The following is a 24,544-nucleotide window of genomic DNA, read 5'->3' as shown; positions in this document are numbered from 1 at the left end:
GGACCAGTAATGTTTACAAGAATGAAAAGAAGATAATGTACGTAAAACACACTCACAATGTACCATTCTCAAAAGCAAGAAGCATTGTTGCAAACTATATGAGAAAAAAAAACATTCGCCAATGTTGTACAAAAAACACATCAATAACCTCAGGGCAACACTCGAATAAATAACTATAAAAACTGACCACTCAAATATATAACTAGAAAAACTGACCACTCAAATAGATAACTAGAAAAACTGACCACTCAAACAGATAACTATAAAAACTGACCACTCAAAAAGATAACTATAAAAACTGATCAGTCAAATAGATGACTAGAAAAACTTACAGAAAATTTGATAAATTAAAACACAAATGAATGGCTATCATGTCAATACAATCTTTAAAAATATATGTAACAGAACTAAAATAAACCGAACCTCTTAAGAAAACAAAATTAATAAAAATGAAATAAATCTGGATGTCAATGTGGAAATACGCGAAGAGAATTCTCGGACGGCTGAAGCTTCAAATGAAAGGCGTCAAAGGTCACCAATCCGACCTCTGAATCCTTACAATGACATAATTAAAAATAAAACAAACAAAAACTACCTACAAGTAAAATACAGAATTCAAGAAAAAGTATAGCACAAACTGCTTTGATACATACATAAAAAATCGATGGAACCCGTACAATGAGGATTGAACATATAACCTCGCCAATAAGCAACATTTACATAAATGTATAACAAATATGACTGGTTTTAACACTATTTCATGAGTACATATGTCTATGAGTTCCCTGCATTTAAACACTTAGTCTAAGGGTATGTGTGTTTGCAAGTCGGATATGTGCAATATAAATATATATATATATACTAGCGTTTCAGCCTGGTGTTGCCCGGGTGTTTGGATGTGCATGTTGAGATAAAAAAAGTGGTAGTAGGAAGGCAGGCTCGAACCCTTGACGCGAAGGAAGAAAAGAACGGGGGAAAACCTGATGTCTTTGCTGTTACGACCACATCCAAACCAGAAGTGACGTAGGCTAGACAATCCAAAGGAGAGGACATACATACATACATACATACATTTATATATTGGTAACTAAAAATTTTCGACCCAAACTGATTAAAAAGCTTGCCCTGTCTCTGAATACCCTTTACGTAAAATTTCAAATGTTTAAACCAGAAATTTTCTTAGTAATTTGGTAGAGACTGCAGAGGTAATTTTTTTTAAACTTTGACCCCTATTATGACTCTTTAAATCTATTGTTTTAGGCTCAAATCAAGTTATTAACTTAGATCCAAGTCCAAGTAACCTAGATCTAACATGTCAAGTGTTTAGACTCAAAATTGTCGGAGGAGTTTGGTAGAGTTCTCAAAGGTCAAATACGAGAACTTTGACCCCTCAAAAGACAAATTTCTGGCCGAAGACCAATCACACAGACTTTCCCAAATCTCAGTACCCTGTATATCAAATTTTGAGTCTGTAGATTTCAAATTGACAGAGTTATTGCGCGGGGAAATGCACACACACATAGACACGGTCATTTTTATATACATACAACTGTTCCATCCGGTTTTGCTCAGCCACTATGTACTGTTTATAAGGGTATGTGCATATGTATATATTAAAAATGTGGATATGTAAAGTAATGCCTTGCTGTATAAGAGTTTTCGTTAACTACCATAGAGAAAAGGCAGACGGACATTTCCACTTTTATACATATATTAGCATTTCAGCCCGGCGTTGCCCGATATTTGGAGGTGTATGTTAAGCAAAAAAATTGTTTTTAAAAGCGGTAAATTTTTAAAACTTTGACCACTTAATAGTTGCCCCCTCAACGTTTATTATTTTTGGCTCAAATCAAGTTATTAAGTTAGATCCATGTCCAAGGAAACTATATCTATAATTTCAAGTGTTTAGACCTAAAATTGTCGGAGGAGTTTTGTACAGTTGGTAGAGTTCTCAAAGGTCAAATCGTAAAACTTTGACCCCTTAACAGCCAAATTTCTGGCTGAAACCCGATCACATCGATTTTCCAAAATCTCAGTACCCAGTATATCAAATTTCGCGTCTGTAGACTAAAAAGAGTTATTGCGTAGGGAAATGTACACAGACACACACACAGACAGACACACACACAGACACGTTAACTATATATATATATATATATATATATATATATATATATATATATATATATAAAAGTGAACGTGTCTATGTGTGTGTCTGTCTGTCTGTCTGTCTGTGTACATTTCCCTACGCAATAACTCTGTCAATTTTTAGTCTATAGACTCGAAATTTGAAATACCGGGTACTGAGATTCGGGAGAATCGATGTGACGGGTGTCAGATAGAAATTTGGCTGTTCAGGGGTCAAATTTCAAGGATTTGACCTTTAAGAACTCTACCAAACTCCTCCCACAATTTTGGGTCTAGACACTTGAAATTTTAGATATAGGTTCCTTGAACATGGATCTAACTTAATAAAGTGACTTGAGCCCGAAACTATAAATTTTAAGGGGTCATAATAGGGGTCAAAGTTTAAAAAAATTTACCATTTTTTTGTTTTTTTTGCACAGCATACACCTCCAAACACCCGAGCAACGCCGGGTACCCCTGCTAGTATATATATATATATATATATATATATATATATATATATATATATATAGAGAGAGAGAGAGAGAGAGAGAGAGAGATGGATATATAGATGTGATGCATTATATAGTAATGGTTTTAAAAGTATACAAAAAAAAAAAACCCATGCGCCACCACCGAGAATCGAAATTAAACTTTCAGCTAACGATTTATTTTGCCTCTGCCGTCAATGACTGGGTTATGAAAACATGTTTACTGCAAGGCTTAAAATTAAACATGAACCAATAACTCCTACGTTATGCATTCATAATGCCGCCGTTCGACCTTCACCTGGCAAATTTCATTTTTCTTAATTTTCACACTTTTGCACCGATTTTTCCGGGCTAAAGTCCAAACATAAAGGTTTGCATGGGTTACAGTACCTTATATATGAAGTTTCATGTCTGCAGACCAAAAAGTCTACGAGGAGTTTGGTAGGCAAAATGTGCCAAACAAAAGTATATGCGTATACATAAATATATATGGAAACAATTTTTGTTTACTATAAACTTTTTACGCAAATATTATGCAAGTATAAATCATGTAGAATATCTGCATGAATATAATTACACGTAATAGTTAACTAAAGATGATTATCCCATTAGAAAACCGAAGCAACTAATAGGGAATTAATTAAAATTATTGTTTAGAGAATATGCAAATTACCTAGATCTTTTGCTAGTGAATGCAATTCCACAAGCCATATATGAGAAAATTGTATTTTGTTTTTAAATAAATAGAACAGAGGGTTTTTAATATGAATATTAATACATATAAATGAAAAACGAATTCATAGGAGTATAGCTAGATAGATATATAAAAGTGAAAGCGTATGTGTATGTGTGTGTCTGTCTACTATATTTCTCTACGGAATACCTCTGTCAATTTTCAGTCTACAGCCTCGAAATTTGATATACAGGGTATGGAGATTGGTGAAAATCTTTGTAATCCGTTTTCGGAGAGAAATTTGGCTGTTAAGGGGTCAAATTAAAAAAAAAATGACCTCTGCGGTCTCTACCATATTACTCAGAAAATTTATGGGTTAAACATTGGAAATTTTACATAAAGGTTACTCAGAGATAAGGCAAGCTTTTAAATCGGTTTGGGTCGATAATTTTTAGTTACCTATATATAAATGTATGTATGTATGTATGTATGTATGTATGTATCTATGTCATCCTCTCCTTTCGATTGTCTAGCCTTCGTTTAACATACGCAATTCAACATATACCATTGGGAAAATATTTGTAATCCGTTTTCGGCCAGAAATTTGGCTGTTAAGGGGTTAAAATTCAATGATATGCCCTTTGGGAACTCTACCAAATTCCTCCGCCAATTTTGGGTATCAAATATTGAAATTTTAGATATAGGTTCCTTGGACATGGATCTAACTTAATAACTTGATTTGATCCCAAAACACTAAATGTTAAAGGGTCAGAATAGGGGCCAAAGTTTTAAAAAAATTGACCTTTGCGCTCTCTACCAAATTACTCAGACATTTTCTGGTCTAAACATTTGAATTTTACATAAAGTGTATTCAGAGATAGGGCAAGTTTTTTAATCGGTTTGGGTCGAAAATTTTTAGATGCCAGTTCGAATCATTGGCGAAAAAAGTGCCCCCCCATGTAGAAAAGTGTCCAATTTAAGGTGAAGATATTAATGTTTTTAGCCAATTTTTCGATATTTGTCCTCTGAAAGGTCGAACCTCAAAACTATACTGATCTCGTGAACATCCGTCGACTCTGTCGAAAGTTTTAAGCAGACAGGTAAACATTCATACATACATTTATATATTGGTCACTAAAATTTTTCGACCCAAACCGATGAAAAAGCTTGCCCTATCTCTGAATTTTGTAAAATTTCAAATGTTTAGACCAGCTGAATAATTTTGTAGAGACCGGAGAGGTCATTTTTTCTTTTTAAATTTGATATCTACGGTTTTTACCAATTACTAAATCCAATTTATGGGCTAAACATTTGAAATTTTACATAAAGGGAAATCAGAGATAAGGCAAGCTTTTTAATAGGTTTGGGTCGAAAATTTGAGTTTACCAATATATACATGTATGTATGTATGTTTGCCTGTCTGCCTAACCTTTCGACAGGGGCAACGGGCGTTCACAAGATCAGTATCGTTTTGAAGCTCTACCCTGCAGACGACAAATACCGAAAAAATACTAAAAACATTAATTCCTTCACCCTCCACTAGACACTTTTAAACAGGGAGAGGTTGCTTTTTTCGCTGATATTTTCGAAAGTCATCCCTCTTTCTGATTGTCTAATCCTCATTTAAACGTATGTCAGTTCGGGTTTGGCAGTAGTCGTAACAGCAAAGAGGTCACGCTATTTCCACGTCCTTTTCTTCCTTCGAGGTACGAGTTCGAGCCTGTCCTCCTACTATCACTTTGTTTTTGTTTTTTGCTCAACAAACACCTCGAAACACCCGAGGAACGCAGGGCACTCATGCTAGTATATATATCTATATATATATAAAAATGTAAAGTTGGTTCGTTCTAAAGAAATAAAACCATGTTTATACGTTACCAATTTATTTGAAATTTTCAGACAACCCATTTTTAGAGTCGAGGTATGTTTTTATGTTATTAAAATAAATTTACCTAATTAAAATTGAAATATTAAATAAAATAAATATATTTATTTATCGTTTCTCCGAATCTGTTCTGTTGATAAAACTGAACTTCCGGTTCGATTCATTTCACAGCCACGAATTGACGAAAGGTTTCATTTTCTGTTAACTCGATAAGTAAAAAAAACAAAAACATATTTCATTTGTTTATCTTCCAAATTTTTTAATTTACACATCTTTTCTTTATTATATAAGGCCAAAAAAAAGTTTGTTGCTTGCTTTTGAGTTTTTTTTTCTATATAAGATTACTCATGCAGAGAGTGATCCGTGCTGAAATAATGTTATTATTTAAAAAGTCATTCTTAACATGGGGAGGTAAGGATGTTTTGTACCTATTCTGTACTTTAATCTTACAATTGAATAAATAAAAAAAAAACACATCGTAAAACGTTATTTAAACGTGGAAATATGATTTAAAAAATAGCGCGGCACTCTGCATTAGCACCATTTTTATTTATTGTTGTTGTTTCACGAATTTTCGGCCAACTATTCCTCTGGCCTTCATGAAAAGAAGTCCTTTTATAAATGTTCAGTAACTTTTTCCTTTCATTATTCTTAAAGAGTAAAACTTTTCTTATTCATGAAAGGAGTTAAGCCTACGTAAATAAATAAATGTTTGTACAAGTGACAAATTATCAATAAATGGTTTAGTTACTTTTTTTAAAAAAATGTTTGTAAAAGTGCGAAAGGCGACGTTACGTTGTTGTACAAACATTACTCCCATGCTTAATTTCTATACTTATAGGTTTTTGGAATTTTTTTTCACTGGATTATTATTGATCGGACACTAATTAAACAGATTATTAAAAAAAAATGTAAAAAAGAAATCATTATTTCGACATTTGAAAGTGGTGCTCACTTTTTAGTTACAACGTTCTGATAAATCAGTCACCCATTTTGTAAGCAATAAAAACGCGGTATATCAAAACTATAGAAAGTAAAAATAATGAGTCTCTACCGCATTTGTAAGTCAGAAATATATTTGTTTCTCAAAGAAAAAAATAGAGAGAACAGGACTTTTTTATTGTTTTCATGAAAATAAAGTTTCGAGATTTTTAATTTTTTTTTTTTTTACTTATTTAGTCAGTTTGTGTTTTTTTTAAATTGTTTTTGTGAAAGGTGAGTTTTTTTTTTCAAAACTTTTGTTTTTTTCCTTTTTAATTTTTTTAAAGTATTATAAATTTCACTAACATGCTGAAGAAATGTTTAATAATTTGGTATTTTTTAGATTAGGTCCACCTCCACAATTTTCCTTTCAATGACGACATTTATAGGTGTCCGAGTATGCTGAACACGCAAATTGCATTGAAATTTTGCGGAAATAAATAGTTGTATTATGCATTGTATTCTTCGGCGGCCATCTTTTTACGTGCACACGCGCCATAAACAAATACACACACGTAAAAAGATGGCCGCCAAAGATTACAATGCATAATACAACTTTTTATATCTTGATAACTACTTATTTCTGCACAATTTCGATGCGATTTTCGTATTCAGCATAGTCGAAAACCATTTCAAATCGTCATTTAAAAGAAATTTGAGGAGGTGGACCTAATCTAAAAATTTACCAATAATTTTTAATCCCGTACGCCTCCCGATACATTGCTTCGTCAACATGCGACCATTTTATATCTCCCGAAGACACTTCCGTATTTAGAAAAAAAAATAAATAAATAAAAAGTGACCGATTTACCAGAACGTGGTAACTAAAAAGTGAGTATCCCTTTCAAATGTTGAAATGATTTTTTTTTTCAATTTTTTTTCATAATCTGGTAAGTGTTCAATCAATAATAATCCAGTGAAAAAATTTCAAAAAACCTATCAGTATAGAAACTCCACTACGTAAGTAAATAAATAAAAAATGTTACGTGCGCATGCGTTAGCCTTGACTAGGGGGGTACTAAGGGAACGACCATTAAATAATTCTGCGGGTCGCCATGGAACTCAACGCACAAGGAGTATCAAAATAGTTTTCATGATCTGAAGAAATTTTTTTTTGTGAAACGTGGGTGATCACTTTTCCATCTAAATTTAACTTAAAATGAGCACCCACTTTCTGGCCACCTGAGAAAGGGGCATTTATTTTCGTGTTTATTGGCTTAAAGGTTTTTTTTTACAAGGCAGTTTGGTACGCGAATGCATATTTAACAGTTTTCGTTTATGCTCACGCATAGCATAAACAAAGGCTACGTCTGTGAAATGGAAAATAGTCCCAGAGTTCAGGGGTTAATACTATGCAAAAGAAATCAAACAAAAAGACTTTTAAGCCAAGAAACACACAGAAAGAAAAAAAAATAGCATCCATTTTTTTCTATCGAATTCATTTGCTGTTTTCATTGAAAACTATTTTCCCCCGGATTTTTTTATATAATTTTCCATTAAGGGCTGTGCGTCTCACGTTCGTAAATAACGACATTTTTTTTGTAGATTTTGGTGTGCTAAAAACGAATCTGCAAACCGTTTCCGTCACAAAAAATAGTTTTTATGATATGAAAAAATTACTTTTTCGAAAAAGTGGCGATCACTTTTCCATGTAAATTTAACTTAAAATGAGCACCCACTTTCTAGCCACCTGAGAGAGGGGGGATTTTTTCCCATGTTTATTGGCTAAACAGCTTTCGTTTATGCTTACGCATAGCGTAAACGAAGGCTACGGCTGTTAAATGGAAAATAGCTCCGGAGTTCAGGGGTTATTACCATGCAAAAGAAATCAAACAAAAAACTTTTTAGCCAAGAAACAGAAAATGCCCCTCTCTCAGATGGCCAGAAAGTTGGTGCTCATTCTAAGTTAAATTTACATTGAAAAGTGATCACCCACTTTTCGAAAAAGTAATTTCATGAATGTCATGAAAACTTTTTTTTTGCTACCTAAACGGTTTGCAGATTCGTTTTTAGCACACCGAAATCTACAATAAAATATTTCGTTATATATGAACGTGAAACGGGCCTTAAAGTCAAATAATACCGGATTTTTTTGAGCAGATTTGCCGTTTAATTGTACAAATATCCTCACACCAGGTAATCACTAAAAGGGATTTTTAAAAGTCGTCACCTGTATCGAGCAAAAGTTTAAAACCACCGATTATATGCCAGCCTACATAATGGTAACATATATTGAGTGAGTTCCTAACAGTATTTTTAGTTTAAACTCATTTTCCCAAAATTTCCCCAAACTTAACATGTTCGATACAGTCTGTCGCCATTTGTATTTTTCAGATATACCGATAAACATTGAATGTTTTTGAACCGATTATACATTACATAAAAACACTAAAATCGTATCCAGTTAGGTAGAACACTTACTTTTCTTGCCTTTGATAACATTTATTTGTTATATATTTATTTTTTGACAACTTCTTTGTATCTGTGTTTAGTAATATAAACCCTTTTCATTTAATGTAACGTTTAGTCGGCTCGAAAAACAGTGTTTATTGGTGTATTTGAAAGCTACAAATGGTGGTGGACACTGTTGATTACTTTAAGTTAGAGAAAGTGAGTTAAAACTAAAAAAAAACTATACAAAATACTGTCAGAAACCTATCCATTATGCAAGCCTATGTCATGGTAACATATGTTCGGTGAGTTTCAGACACTGTTTTGTATAGTTTTTAGTTTTCAACTTACTTTCCCAAACTTAACGTATTCAACAGAATTCGCGACCATTTCTGTTTTTTGAGCCAATTAAACATTTTACATTACATAAAAACACTAAACAATTATCCAATTAGGTAGAAACGTAAATTACCTTACCTTTGCTTTCATTTATTTGTTTTTGGACGACTTTTTCGAATCTGTGTATAGTAACAACCCCTCCCCCCACCATCAACCTAATATTAATTACTAAATCACATTTTTTAAAACAACAAAAAAAAGCATTTAGCGTTTCAACATTTTTTCTACGTTCGGCTTCATCCACTGATTGTTGGTCAAGTCCAAAACATGAATGATTGACAGAAACTCTCGAGGATCCAGATCAAATTCTGCAAGAGCACCATTTTTTTCAGTTTCGCCTTCTTTTTCACTTTTTGCAGTGGATTGCTGTACTAATATAAGAAACATGCATTTTCTCTTTTATTAAATTTTTCCATTACACCAAATTGAGCCACTGCAACGCGTGGCAGGGTACAGCTAGTATATATATATATATATATATATATATATATATATATATATATATATGTATATATATATATATAGGCTGAATTAATATTTTGATAATCCATAGTAGTTGATATGCCATTAAACCCTAACAGGCAAATAACAATTGTTTATAAAATGTGTATCTATTGAAAATTTCTATTTTTTAAATATATACTTTATTTTAAATATATGAATTTTTTAGATGTATAAATCTGGTAAATGTATTAATTTGTATAAATATATAAACTTGTTTGAACATTTTGTTTTTTATTATTTTATTAAATACTAGCGGAGGTACCCTGCGTTGCCTTGGTGTGTGGGTGAAGTTTAGTAGTATAGCCCGAAACAACAGTAGGCAGTCCGGGTAGAGAGAAGTGCTAAAAATGTTATAGTCGCGGGGCGTAGAGAAGTGGGGGGGACCAAAACCACAGTAGGCAACCAGAGTAGAGAATTGTGTTAAAAATAGTGTTGAGAAGCAGGTTCGAACCTGTAACGCGAAGGAGGAAAAGAAGGCGAAAAAAAAACATCGTCTTAGCTGATGCGTCCATCACGAAACGGAAGTCATGGGCGTTGGAATTAAGAGTAGTTAATTCAACGAAGAAGATGACTTGCAAAAATGTCGACACAAAACCGACATATTCTTGTGAAAAACGGCCCACGGTGACGGAATTAATGTTTTTGATCAATTTTTCGATACTTGTCGTCCGAGAGACCGCATTTAAAACGCTACCAATTTTGTGACGTTCCGACGCGTCTGTTGGAAGTTTTTAGAAGACATACATACACCCACAAAAACACGTTGCACTTTATATATAATATTTTCAAAATCTGAGTCAGATTTAAATGACACAGAATGTGTTGGTATGCCGCAAAACAACTAACCGACCAACCAACCAACTAACTTATATATGGGTGTGTATTCCATACATTCCAAATCTTAGTTTAGCAGTATGTGTGTTTGCTAGTAAGGTACGTGCAATATATATATATATATATATATATATATATATATATATATATATATATATATATATATATGTGTGTGTGTGTGTGTGTGTGTGTATTATTTACTATAATAATTATTGAATACCTACAGACGCTAGTGTTTCATCATTTCGGGAATCATCAGTGCAGTGTGTTATGATTAACGCCTGTCGAGAGATTCGAACCCCAGCAACAGAAGTCATGTCTGGTTTCATTAGCAAGAATCTGCACCATTCGGCTACTGTCAACCGCGAGAGATACAGTTGAAATTAAACATTTATTCTTATTAAATGCTTTTAACGTCAGTCACAAAGTGATCTACCCATTAACTGACGATCTGCGTGCATGAGCTAAGTTGACCGATTTTAATACAACTGCAACGATGAGAAACGGGTTTCTTAAAGGGGCTGACATTATTATATACTATAATGCTTAGTAAATAGCTACAGACACTAGTGTTTAATCCTATATATATATATATATATATATATATATATATACATATATATATACATATATATTTATATATATATATATATATATATATATATATATATATATATATATATATATATATATATATATATATGCGCGTGTGTGTGTACGTATAAGGCCACAGGGGAGACAACAGCAGCAGCAAAACTAAAGCTTGTCTGCTAGGATACGATATATAAAAATGTATGCAAATTTTGGCATACTTTATTGGCTTAAAAATATGTTGAATGTTTTTACCAATTGCCATAAAATTTGGCTATGTTATAGTATTGTACTAGTAAACATTTCGCAAATGTTTATCTAGTTTGGTCCAAAGATATGGGCATTTCAATATTCAATTTGGCTACGTATATATATATATATATATATATATATATATATATATATATATATATATATATATATATATATATACGCATACTGTACCGGCAAAAGGAAAGTCCGCACTTTTATTTTTTTTTAAAACGTCAAATGTAAGCTAAAATTAATGTAACTTTTTAAGCAACCTACACCTCATTTGATTTATTTTTCTATAATCTTACTTGTTTATATCTGACTTTTTATTTAAATATTTTAGTGTTTACGTCAATTTATAAAAATAACTTCAAATTGAGGAGGAAAAAAGAATATCCGCAGCAACAAATTCGCTTAAAACCAGCTTAAATTATCGCCCCTAAATCAGTTTAAAATATCCACCAACAGGCAACGAAGAATCTCTAATCGTAATTGTTGTTGTTCCAGGTTATATAACGTAACATTTCGTCTATATGTCATGAATTTCTCTTAGTGATCGTCAGGAGCTCATTAATTTCCGCCCTTCTAGCTTATCCAGTCGAGAAATCGGCCGCAGATTGAAATGTGATGAGAAAACGGTACGTAAGACTGTGCAAAAGTGCCAAAACCCCGGCAGTGTTCATGATGCCCCTAAATCTGATCGTACTAGAGTTTCTTCTAACAGGGAAGACAATGCTTTCAAAATCCGCAGCCTAAAAAACAGATTTGAAACGTCTCCCCAAATTCAACAACAGTGCATCTTGTTCAAAAGTGGTCTCTTTCTATTGTCAAGAACAGATTAGAGGAATTTAATTTGCGAGGATATGTTGCAAGACGCAAGCTAATGACGTCTTGCAAGAACAGAAAGCACCGTCTTGACTTCGTCAGATGCAATGAAGATCATGACTCTTCATATTGGTCAAAAGTGATTTTTTAGCGACGAAAGCAAGTTCAATATGCTAGGCAGTGATGGTAGGCAGTAGAGCCGCCCGAGGAAAACCGAGGAATGTAATCGTAGGTGCTCAGTTGCAACACTGTAAGGTGGTGGAGGTTCATTTTTGGTGTGGGACATTATTAGTACCAATGGCCTATAGTTCGCTTGCAAGGTCGAATTAAGTCGACCAAGCACATTAATATGTTGACTGAGCATCCCCCCGATTCTGGTCGGGATTTGGATTATAATCCGATCTTCAAGCAGGATAATGCTCCCATTCACACAGCTTACAATGTGAAGAGGTTCCTGGAAGGATATGATATTCCGTGTTTGGATTGGCCTGCACAATCTCCAGACCTCAACTCTATCGAAAACGTATTGCATTACATCGAGCAACATCTACGCAATGATAAAATTTCAAATTTGGAAGAACTTTGGACAAAAATTAAAGAAAAGTGGGATGCCCTTTCCTCAGAGTATTGTTGCAGTGTAAGTCTAATTGAAGTTAATCCGAAAAGATTTCAGGCTGCCAAATTGCAGAAGGGCTATGCTTCTAAATAGTAACTGGTTCATTGTGTTCCTGTTGTATTTGTGTTGCATTAATGTCCTAAAATTACATTTAAATAACAATTTTCCATAAACAAGTAAAATTATAGAAGAATAACAGGCTAATAAAAAGAGGTATAGTTTGTTTAAACAGTTACATTGAATTTAGCTTAAATTTGCAGATTTTGAAAAAATTACAAGAGCGAATTTCTTTTTGCCCCCCCCTCTCTCTCTCTCTCTCTATATATATATATATATATATATATATATATATATATATATAGATATATAGATACACATACATATATATGCACACACACGCATACACATACACACACAGACATATATATATATATATATATATAAATATATATATATATATATATATATATATATATATTTATACATACATACCATTTGTTGGTAATATGTAAAGTTCGAAATCTCCGTGACTATTGAAGCGAATTTAACAAATAATTGTTTTTCGAAAGCTAATGATCTGAATTATGTAGTATGTTGCATAATATTGTTTTGACAAGTGGGGATCAGTTTTATATATTAATTAAACATAAAATGGACACCCCCTTTATGGCCATCTTGACTAAAAAGAGGCTGCTTATTTTATGTTTAATTAATATAGAAAAGTGATCCTCCACTTTTTCAAACTATAATTTCATCATATCATTGAACATACTCGTTTCCTGGGATTTTAACAGTTGCTTTCGTTTTCAGCACGCTGGATAACCTATGATAGTGGCAATTTCAAATATTTTATGGGTGAAAAGATACTGCACCTTTACAAATATTTCAATCATAGTAATTTGTTTTCATATTTTTCCATATGAATTACAAAATATCTGCTATTTCCATAAAACCTCTGGCCTTGATGGAGGGGAGACTAAAATTTTCTGCTATAGTTTGAAATGATCTGAAATAACAGCAAGGGGAGACTTGATTCTAAATATTTCTCATATCCTATACCTCCTGTTTGGGTTTTAAAAAAGTAAATTTCACAGTGTATATGGATTATTTGATGCTGGATATATTCATAATCATATCATATTTCATTAGGGGGGGGAGATATAACATATAAGAAATATTTGCAATTAAGTCTTTTCTTGCTGTTATTTCAGTTATTTAGTCTCCTCCTATCAAGGACGGAGGTTTGGGGGAAATATCAGATATATTCATACGACGTATAGAGACTGAATTTGACTTTTAGATAACCTATAGCGGTTGATATGCTATAGAACATGAGCAACCAATTTTTTTTTTAATAAACAGTTTATCTAGCAAAAAGTATAATTTATAACATACATCGATTTTTAAACATATGAATCTGTTAGATAAAGAACTCTGTTAAATGTATTTTATATATATATATATATATATATATATATATATATATATATATATATATAGTAAAAATGGTAATTAATAAAAACTGAAGAAAGTGCTCAATACTGTTGGAGAGCAAATATGCGTTTTATTTTTTATTACCGTATCTTTCTGTTAAGTTACATTATTGTTTCAGCTCCCCGGCCGTTTTTTTTTGCCGTTTGTAGCTTCCTCAGACTTTTACAGAAACCTTTCTGTAAAAGTCTGAGGAAGCTACAGACGGCAAAAAAACGGCAGGGTAGCTGAAACAATAATGTAACTTAACAGAAAGATACGGTAATAAAAAAATAAAACGTATATATATATATATATATATATATATATATATATATATATATATATATATATATATATATATACTTGTTGAAATTGCTATTTACATTTTGTTCAGCTATTTTAAAATTCGATGTTGCGCTATATAACTCTAAATAGGTTGATACGCCGTAAAAGCAAAGAACTTTATATTTGATATTAATTTTAATTTATCTATATATTTTATCACGCATTTTTGTTTTTACTTTACTGCGTTGGTGGAGGTATTTGCTTCCTTAATTGACATATATAATTGTCTTTTTCCTATTTTCTCATGTAAATATTTTACTTCAGTTACCAACATCACTGCAGTTTATCAAGGTGGATGTATTCAAATGTTGGCAGCTCATTAGCTCTATTGAGAAAAAATACTATTATCTCATTTAAATAAAGTGTTTCATTTCGTGCTGCCATTTAAAAAAGAATAGATATGATATGCAAAGATCTTTATTGTTTCTTTGGGGTTACTTTTCGCTAATAACAACACATAACAAAGCGAAACACAAATAATAAAAGAATCGCAAAACAACATTAACCTTTTCGCTTGACATTGATCGGACTTTTATGAAGCAGACGATGATTGTCGCAATGGCGCGTGATTTTATAAACGTTTATTTTTTTTAAATTTCATCTGAAATATTTTCCTTTTATCTTTCGAAATCGATATTCCGCTTCAAACTAATGAAAACAAAAAAGTCTGTTCTTTCATTTTTGTTTAAATTCGATATTCTTAAATTGTTGTGTTCTTTTTCATACGTTGTCGATATGTATCCATAACGAGAAAAATACAACGTTGCTATTTAATGAAGGAACAAATGCGTTTCTTTGTTGTCGTGTTTTAAATGTTTAGTACGTGAAGTAATTCTGTATATTTGTCACGGTTCACTAAGTGAATAGTTTCGATTTAATATTGGGTTAAAAAGGCCAAGATGGAAATTAATGTCAGTGGCGTATTGTCTAGTTTTCTCTTCAATTGTCGTGTTATGCCATTGTCTGCTTCTTTACGTTAACAAGGAAAAACAACAAATTCAATACAATAATTCAGAATGTTCTATGTTAATGTTGTTTTATACTAGTGAATTTTGTACAGTGTCATATCTCCCGACAAAGGCAATCGGAATTAAATTGAGAAGAGTAAAAACTTTCAAAAATGATATAGACGGAAAAAACTTGGTCGAAAACAACAAAAGGTTTGAAAAAAAAAACGTAAGCGATGGATTGAGGTTGAGAAGTTTCATTTAGATTCGAAGTCAATAAGAAACGCTACACAAGTTTATATACGCGTTAACTCAGAACCCATCACGTTGTAGACTCAGTCGCAAATGGAACATAGGACAAGTACTATCCTTTTTTGTAACAAGGACATTTATTACTGTCACTCCTATCGAACGTCATTATCGGTCTGAGCATACGTTCTCATATTAGTTTTCTTTTTTCTTGCCATGGCGTCACTTCACATGCGGCTCGGAATTCACATACTGCCGCCATACTGTGTTACAAATGAGACGTATAAAATGTAAGTTTAAACAGAACTAGAAGTCTATCTCTCTATCACTGTGCTTGGTTATTTACCTTATATAAAAATAAATAACATTTAAATTCAATATTTCTTTATAATAGACATTCTTTAAAAAATATGAGATCATTAAGTAGCAAAACCAATCTCCTTGTATTGTGTATTAAGTTCTAAGCGATTGATCATATTATTTAAATGACCTATGTTCTTAGAACAGGCACATTGTATTAACTATTTCTGAGATTAAACGATCAAGACTACAGGAGTCTCTATGACAAATACTTTTCAGTTTTAAACGGTAGAACCAACGATTAGCCAACATAAATAAAGCATGGCATTTTTTTACATGTGAGTTATACTAAACGCTACTATATTAAACGCTACTATATTAAACGCTACTATATTAAACGCTACTATATTAAACGCTATTATACTAAACACTACTATATTAAACGCTACTATATTACACGCTACTATATTAAACGCTATTATACTAAACGCTACTATATCAAACGCTACTATATTAAACGCTATTATACTAAACGCTACTATATCAAACGCTACTATATTAAACGCTATTATATTAAACACTACTATATTAAACGCTACTATCGTAAACGCTACTGTATTAAACACTACTCTAGGATAAAGTTTAATAAATGTCAGTAAGTCTGTGACAACAGCGTACTGATCGATAGTGTTGGAAATTGGATAGAATTTGATAATTTAAGAGCACTGCGCAACAAGAACTTGTTTACATTGGACTTGAAAACTATCATGATGTAATGAGCTTTATACAGACCCGCCGTACAGAATTCGTCAGGCGGTCAGGTCAAGCAGGAAATTCCGTTCATGTACATACAACAACGTTATAGATAATAAGATGTGTTGAATATACTACTCATCTTGAGATGGCGCCTTTCGTTACTTAAGTCATCAAACAGTTATATTTCATCAAAATCATTAAAAAATACATTTTAGCTTATCTCGTACAAAGTCATGCGGTATGACGAAAAAGGATATAATGTACCAAATAGTTTTAACGTGTTATCATTATCAGCACCATTTCATTAAATTACCAGACAACTCGTGACATTATGGGTCTGTGTTTGGTATATCTAGCATAACCCATTTCAAAGTAAATATATGTTTCTTTTTAAAACCATTACTTTACATCTGACTGTTTAACTTATTTCAAATTACATAAAATTTGCGGAGATTACAAAGTAATTCATTATTTTTGTCCACTATTAATATAACATATAAATGGCTCAAATAATTATGGAGAAGACACAATGCATTTTTCGGGAATTCAGGCTCGTATTTCGACTTTTTTTAAAAAAAATGAGTTTTTAAAATCGGTTTATTTTTCACTCTTGCATATTTAATTTCTATATAAAAAAATTAATTGTCAATAAGTATTATACAATATTTAATTATCAAATACACATGTTCACGCGGGAGATACAAACACGTATATACATATAAGGAGTTTAATGAATGCATTGGATTAAATGTTTCCCTTACTATTCTGGATATATAAGTCGACTGCATGAATAATCAGTATTAGCACTTGTTAGGTGAATATATATGTCACTTATACTCATGTGATATATTTCCTTTATTTAAAAGGGAAATAATTGAAGAGTTTCAGTGGGAAAAGAAATAAAAGCAATTTTCCAAATTCCAATGGAGTACTCTTGCCACATATGTGCAGGAGCTGCTCGCCCCACCTATCCTGCCTTGATAGTCTTCAAAACCGGCTTCGAAACATAGTAGGTGATGCCCTTTTCTCTTACCTGCAATCTCTTTTTAAAAAGAAAAGACAACACGAGCCCGTTTCTGTTCTATCCCTATTTTGATGAAAAGTCCTCGACTGAACTTCAATCTATGTTTCCCGCTCACTAAACATTTACAACAAAAACACTCGACTAGCTACAACCACTGTATATGATTTTCCCTGCACACTATCTGTGCCTAAATGTAAACGCAGATTCCATGAACGAAGTTTCTTTTTCCAGAACTGCTCACCTTTAGGACACTGTTCCGCCGACATGCTTCCCGGTTGAATACAACGTCGCAGTCTTAAAATATAATGTAAACGAGTTCCTATTAAGCCGTTTTCATAAATAAAGAAATTCCACCAAATTTACACCATAAGTGATTAATACCTCGTTATTTCCATTAACCCTTATCCTCAAGTGGCTTTCGAAGCTTAATAAGTGGTGACTCACAAGTATAAAAAAAAATCAAAACCGTAGCACACTCTAAACTCAAGTGTACATAATATAGTAGTGACATCATTTTTATTTTCTTTCAAGAAAAATAAGTATCAGTATAGGATTAGATTTAGTATTTACGTCCTTTTATCGTTTACTGCTCCTGTATATGACGTTACACTATATCCGATAGTGAGCCCCCAGCATGCGGGCTTTGGGAAGTGTGGAGCCACCCCTTAATTGCCATTGCTCCCAGGTCCACTCTGACCCGGAGTGGTAGTACCTGTTAGGGTCCCAACTATGGGTTAAATAGAAACCAACTTGATAATATATATATATATATATATATATATATTCTATTAAAAATATTTTCTTCCAAATTACTGGATTCCGCATTAAATAACCTGAAAAGGGGTTATTTTCTCTCTTCAGCACAACGAACTTTCTTTACAGGCAAATCTACTTCGATCCATAATACTTATAATGAAAAGTTCCACTCTCTTGCTTGTGTTATATAGTCAGGTGGGGCGTATATGTTATAAAACCTGTCATATGTTGTATGTGAGTATATTCCATAACGATGTTTAATAGTTGTGTTTTATATTTTATCTCTACGTTCATGTACGTGTAAATACGTGTATGTATATACGTCGTACCATTTAGTTGATCGCCTACTTTGTATATTTTAAGATTTATACAACAGTTTCAACAGGAAACGGATGACGTGGATGTATCGAAACAGTTGTAGACAACAGTATTTTTTAACAGATGTAAATAACACGATACCTACCTGAATTATTTACGAACATTTATTTTCATGATCTGGCCGGCATTACACTTAATTTTAAACTTATTGTAAAATGACTAATTTTATCATTACTTTTACATACTTGTTTCTAAATATGACTAGAAGAGTATTAAAATATTAATGCAGCAAGAGGGGACATTCTTAATGCACATCACTTTAACTGCGGTTCAGCTAGAACACTGTAATTTATAACGATGCTTGGCAGGTGCAAGAACAGGTGGTAATGCTATTCCATGTGTTATTGCAAACTTAAGCCTGACATACACAGAAAATGTAATTTTCGATTAAAGTTTAAACCTAATGCTTAATAATAAAAAGAGTTTCTTATTTAGATGTGTTCGCTTGTCTACCAATCTATTGTGTGCATCTTTCAAATAAGAAATGCCATTCATTCGCAACGTTTAATCCTTACGATACAAACAGTGTCATATTTTATATTAAATGTTCCTGAAAAGAAACCAACTCTGAAACTTCTTGGTCTTTGCTTATGAAATTTTTCTTAGAATTACACAAATTATTTCTACAGAGTTTAGTAAATTTAGTTTTCTACATCACATTAAACACTTTCCTACACCTAAAATTATTGCTATATCTCTATATATCTACAATTTACAAGACAAGTTATAGATTACTATTGTCGTATTTGGGCTGATGACCTCTGACTCATTTGAGAGTTATTGATAAGGTGCAAAACATATCTATAATTTGATTGGTTCCCCCTTTCTGTTTTTTCTTAAGAGATAATAATACCTTAAATATACTGAGATTAGCTGTATCAATTAACAGCTAGTTTCAGTTTTTATGAGTATTATTATAGCATGTTTTTATTCTTTCATCTTCTCCCTGATTTTTTTTTGTCCTAGCTCGTTTGACACGTTGGTCTAAGCGTCTTCTTCAATACACTAGTTTTATGTATCATGTTAATACGGCTTCCCATTCTTACTTCTTGCTGGCTGGTTTCTTTACACTTATACCCGGTTCCGTCGCAGCCCATATTGCGTATTGCTTTCATCTTTTTTTTTAATTACATGTTTTTTTTTCGCGATAATCATTTTTACTCTTTTTAGTTATTTACCTCAAGTGTCTTATCAGGAGCGTACCTGTACTTATAGAGTATTGTTCGGTAATAAAGGCGATGTTTTAATGTCTATTCATGATATGTTTAATGCAAGTAAGCCATAAAAAACATATATCGTTTTATGTCCATCGATTGTAGTGTAAAAGAGTTAATGTAATTATCGCATGTTGTAAAGATTGAACCTTATATCTTGAGACGACTGTCACATAAACACAAGTGATTGCTCATCACTGTGCATGTGATCAATGTCAATAAATTCCTGAGATTTCAACTAATCATGTCCGTATATGTAATGTTATTATTACCTTCTTTTCGTCTTTTACGTTGTTTGGAATAATTTGAATTTGTGCCAACTTGATTAATAGTATGCTTCTACGACGAATAATTTCAGAATATGCAACTCTGATTAATTTCGGTTCGTGCTAGTTTGAGTAATTAATAATTTCGTTTGTGCCAAAACACATTTCAATCAAATCAATCGGGTAAAGTAAGTGGAAAGTACTGCTTCAGATTAAGCATAATTATTAAAATTACGCGAGCAAAATTGTCGCTGTCATCGGGTGTATTTTCAGGCGTAAACCCTTAATTTCTTGCGGTTTTAGAACTGATTGGTGTCGACGGCAGTAGTGTGTTTATCTCACATTGTGATGAATATGCAGTATAATTGCGTTTAAACCAAAGTTAAGCGAGGTTGCGTCTGGCGAATACTAGATAAGTGACTATTTCGAAATACTAGGCGCAGAATCATCTTTTCTAGTCAGGATACACATACGGCTGCGATTGCTTGGAAAGTTTATATCCAATTGGATCGACTTTTTTTTTAAGTATAAGGGCATAGTATAGCAGACTTAATTCCAAGCTGAATACATGGTGCATTGAACATGAAAAATGTAAACAACAAGTTATTGTTGAGCCGTCCTCTTAAATGTCCAAATTTTAACCAATTTCACTCATTATCGAACATTACTTTCTTGTCTCAGCGACCACCTTGACAGATCGACGAACATCTGGGATCATGAACCACCACCGATAACATCAAATGGAAAATTTACCATGTTGTATGAACAAGGCCATACATACAGGCGAGAAGATACATAAAAGACAAGGCCATCAAACCAGATATTGTAATATGGAACAAGCCCGAAAGTACTTCGCTCATTATCGACGTCACAGTCCCAAATGATTCTGGCCTTAATAGAGCTGAACGGGAAAAATAACAAAATTCCAGGACCTAAAAAATGATCTAAAAACGACATGGTCTTTGAAAGAAATAAACATTATACCGGTTGTGATAGGAGCAACTATCTTAATAAAAAAGAATCTTCAGAAATACTTAGAAGCAATCCCTGGAATACCGATTTGTAACGAAATACAAATAGCAGCCATAAAAGGGAACAGTATCTATTCTGAAAAGAACCCTCGGATATAAATTTAAATCATCAAATAATCGAGTGTTAACCTCAGGAGGGAGCCCCTGGATGTCTTAAAACTTACTGAAGTAAAATAAATACTAAAAAAAGGAAACTTTATCCTTGAGTGACCTTAAGGGATTGATTAAAAATATCAAACCATATTTTATCCGTTCATATTTTATGTTCGGATATTGCTGCGCATTATTTTTCATACACAACCACTACCTTCAGAATAATATATACTTACATCACAAGAAATTAACAATACCTGGAAACTTAATTTTATTTTAAATATTTTCTTGATTAATTCGTAGATATTAGAGGTAATTTTATTTTTTCTTCTTTTTGTTAAATAAATTACTTGTAACTAATAGACACAAAGAGTATGCTCCTTCTGGTAATGTAAATTCCAAGAATTGGCAGGGAATCCTCCAAATTTTCAAATCCGTTTAAGTTTTAAAAGCTATTAGTTTGTCCAGACAGTCCTTAACAATTTTTGTATAGATTCCAGATGCTACTTAAACCTATAAACTATTTACTTAAATCACGGATGACGTTTAACATGTAGTACGCATACTTTTTCATTGTTCGAATTTATTTACTTTTGAATACAAAAATTAAAAAAAAAATGGATTGCAAGTAATTTTATATTTGTGCAAGGATGAATTTTTATCTAAAAAAGAGAAACTACGATTAAAATTTTAAAAGAGATTTGTGAAGTATATGGTGATAATGTCATACGAAAATCAACTCTTTCCGTAACGGTTCGAAAAATGTAAAACTGAAAACACTACTCTTGAAGGTTAAACTTACGGTGGAAGCCTCTTAAAATTTGATATTGAGAGGTTAAAGAAGAAAATGTTAAAAATAAATTGAAATATCACAATTACAAGTTTCAAAACGTGCAGTTCATGACAATTTTCATTGAAAAATATAGCTATGAAAGAGGAAATATTTCTATTACAAGGTGGAATGATAAAATTTATTTATTATTCATACATTTAAATTCATGGATATATTTCTACCGTGGAATCCGGTAAAATTATCGAACAAGAAAATATGCCCTCATTTCAATATCTGATTGAGGAAAACCTGTTTTCCTTATTTGTTGCTGACCAGTTCTGTACAAATTACTCTAGGAAGAGAGCCTTCTATCATGTCTGACAGTTGCACAATGCTCGTCAAGCGAGACCGAAGATGCACTGCACTACAACTCATGATCTCTACCGATCCAACAGCAACAAGACCATTGTCTACACCCTCAAAAGGCACTGCTAGATTGCCACGAATAACAAAGACGTGCCCAAAGTATTACAAATAAGGTGTTCGGCCACGGTTATGATCTTTGTTGATATGTCAAGTTGGGGTCACATCATGCCACCCCACAGCTTTTAAATTGGATTAAAAGTCAACACTAATTGTATCTGGACATGTTGTAGAGTGTGGTGATACATTAGTGCAATCAGGAGGCCGCTAGAAAAACCTAGATGTGGAATGAGATCCAGACTTTGCTTCAGAAGTAATGCTAAGATTTTGCTACCTTCTCGCACTGTCCCCTCTCTTACCCATACCTGAACATAGTGAACTACTTCGTTTGGTCATACGTTGAAAACATCACGAACTTTAGTGTTGTTTTTTTTTCAGAGCGAAAACTGTATCCTTCGACCCGGTATTATCCCCTTTATGTGCCTTAAAATGTTGGTGATTTTTCTAACAATCTAATACCAACCCTTATTTTTTAGGGTGTTTTCGGAATTGTTTATGTAGTTATAAAGATTAACAATTTTGACACTAACCTAAGCTTTCGCAAAGATGTTTTTCTTGCTTTACACTATTCTTAGGGGACTTTAAATCCCAAATAGCTTCCGTAATTGTTGAGACTTATCCACAGATTTTTGTTAATATATGGAGCTAATTAAATAAACGTTGAAACCTTTAATATGTTCATTCTGTTTGAGTATCTAAAATTTTTTTTAAATACGTGCTTCCGTAGTGTATTTGTTTCCTTCGTTAAGATACATGCTTTGTTGGATGACTTCATAATGGACACGGCGTTGTTTCTGATGATAGCTAGGGAGATGTTCTGAAACACCTGAGTGGTCTCTCGTGACTCGTTCATATAAGTGAAGTTATCATTCTAATTCTCATGTTTGTGTTTAGGATAGGTGTTGTAAGTTTGATTTGCCTGTTTTACGATATATTGGCACTATTTAAGTTATTTACTGATAAAATGGTCAGAAAACTAACATGATATCCGCCGTCGCCGCTGTTTACCAATACAACTCCCCAGGAATACATGTAAAATGTCACCCTTGCGTAAATATGTAAGTGTGATTTTGTATCCATACAAAAAGGAACAAAGAAACAAGAATACATTTGCAACGTTGAAAATAACCATCTAGCAAATGCGAGGCTACCGGAATTGAAATACCTGGACTAAAATTAGCGAACTGAGCAAAGCTAGCACAATATAAATTGTGCGTAACTCAGCCAATGCAAAGTTGAGAATGTTTGTAGCAGTCAAGTGATAAGGTTTCCTTTTGTTCCAAACGATCTTAATTTTTATATAATTTTATTGGTTAATCAAAGCTGACAATAATTAATTATATCGGTGCGATCTTGTTGTATTCGCGCATACTCAAATTTTATTATGTCAGTGAAAACGCACTTCAAAAATCGTGGATGAATCTCACGTATTATTATTATATTATTATTATAGTATTATTATTATAGTATTATTATTATAGTATTATTGTTATATTATTATTATAGTATTATTATTATAGTATTATTATAGTATTAGTAGAGCTAATCAGTTTACTCACTCGAACATCAGTACTCATTATATGTAGACATATGATTATAAAATTAGAACTGAGATGCATGTCAAATAAAAATGCTAATTGCTATTTAAGGAGATCACATTTAAATTAAAAAAGATCAATGCTAAATCAAATAGTCGCATTAAACGATTAAGTTCCATTAAAAAGATTTTATTCTAAATTAAAAAAAAAATCAACTCTCTCATTTCGAATGACTTTCCAAATGTAATGCCTCCTAGTTTTGATTCCGTTCGAATGGATCAGAAGAGAGTGCAGGTTATATTTTTATAATAACTGAACTTTATGACATGAAAGTGTGATTTCTCTTGCAG

At 32.4% G+C, this 24,544-nt stretch overlaps 1 protein-coding gene across 2 annotated transcripts in view; it reads right to left on the bottom strand.

The window, feature by feature from the left end:
- The window catches only part of LOC145241655 (uncharacterized), a 1,060,571-nt gene that overhangs the window by 155,876 nt on the left and 880,151 nt on the right, over window positions 1-24,544 (bottom strand). The window lies entirely within an intron of this gene.

This window comes from Euprymna scolopes, chromosome 20 (genome assembly GCF_053919585.1).
Source record: "Euprymna scolopes isolate OS-2025 chromosome 20, ASM5391958v1, whole genome shotgun sequence".
NCBI classification, from domain to species: domain Eukaryota; kingdom Metazoa; phylum Mollusca; class Cephalopoda; order Sepiida; family Sepiolidae; genus Euprymna; species Euprymna scolopes.
This window is presented reverse-complemented; position numbering and strand designations above follow the sequence as displayed.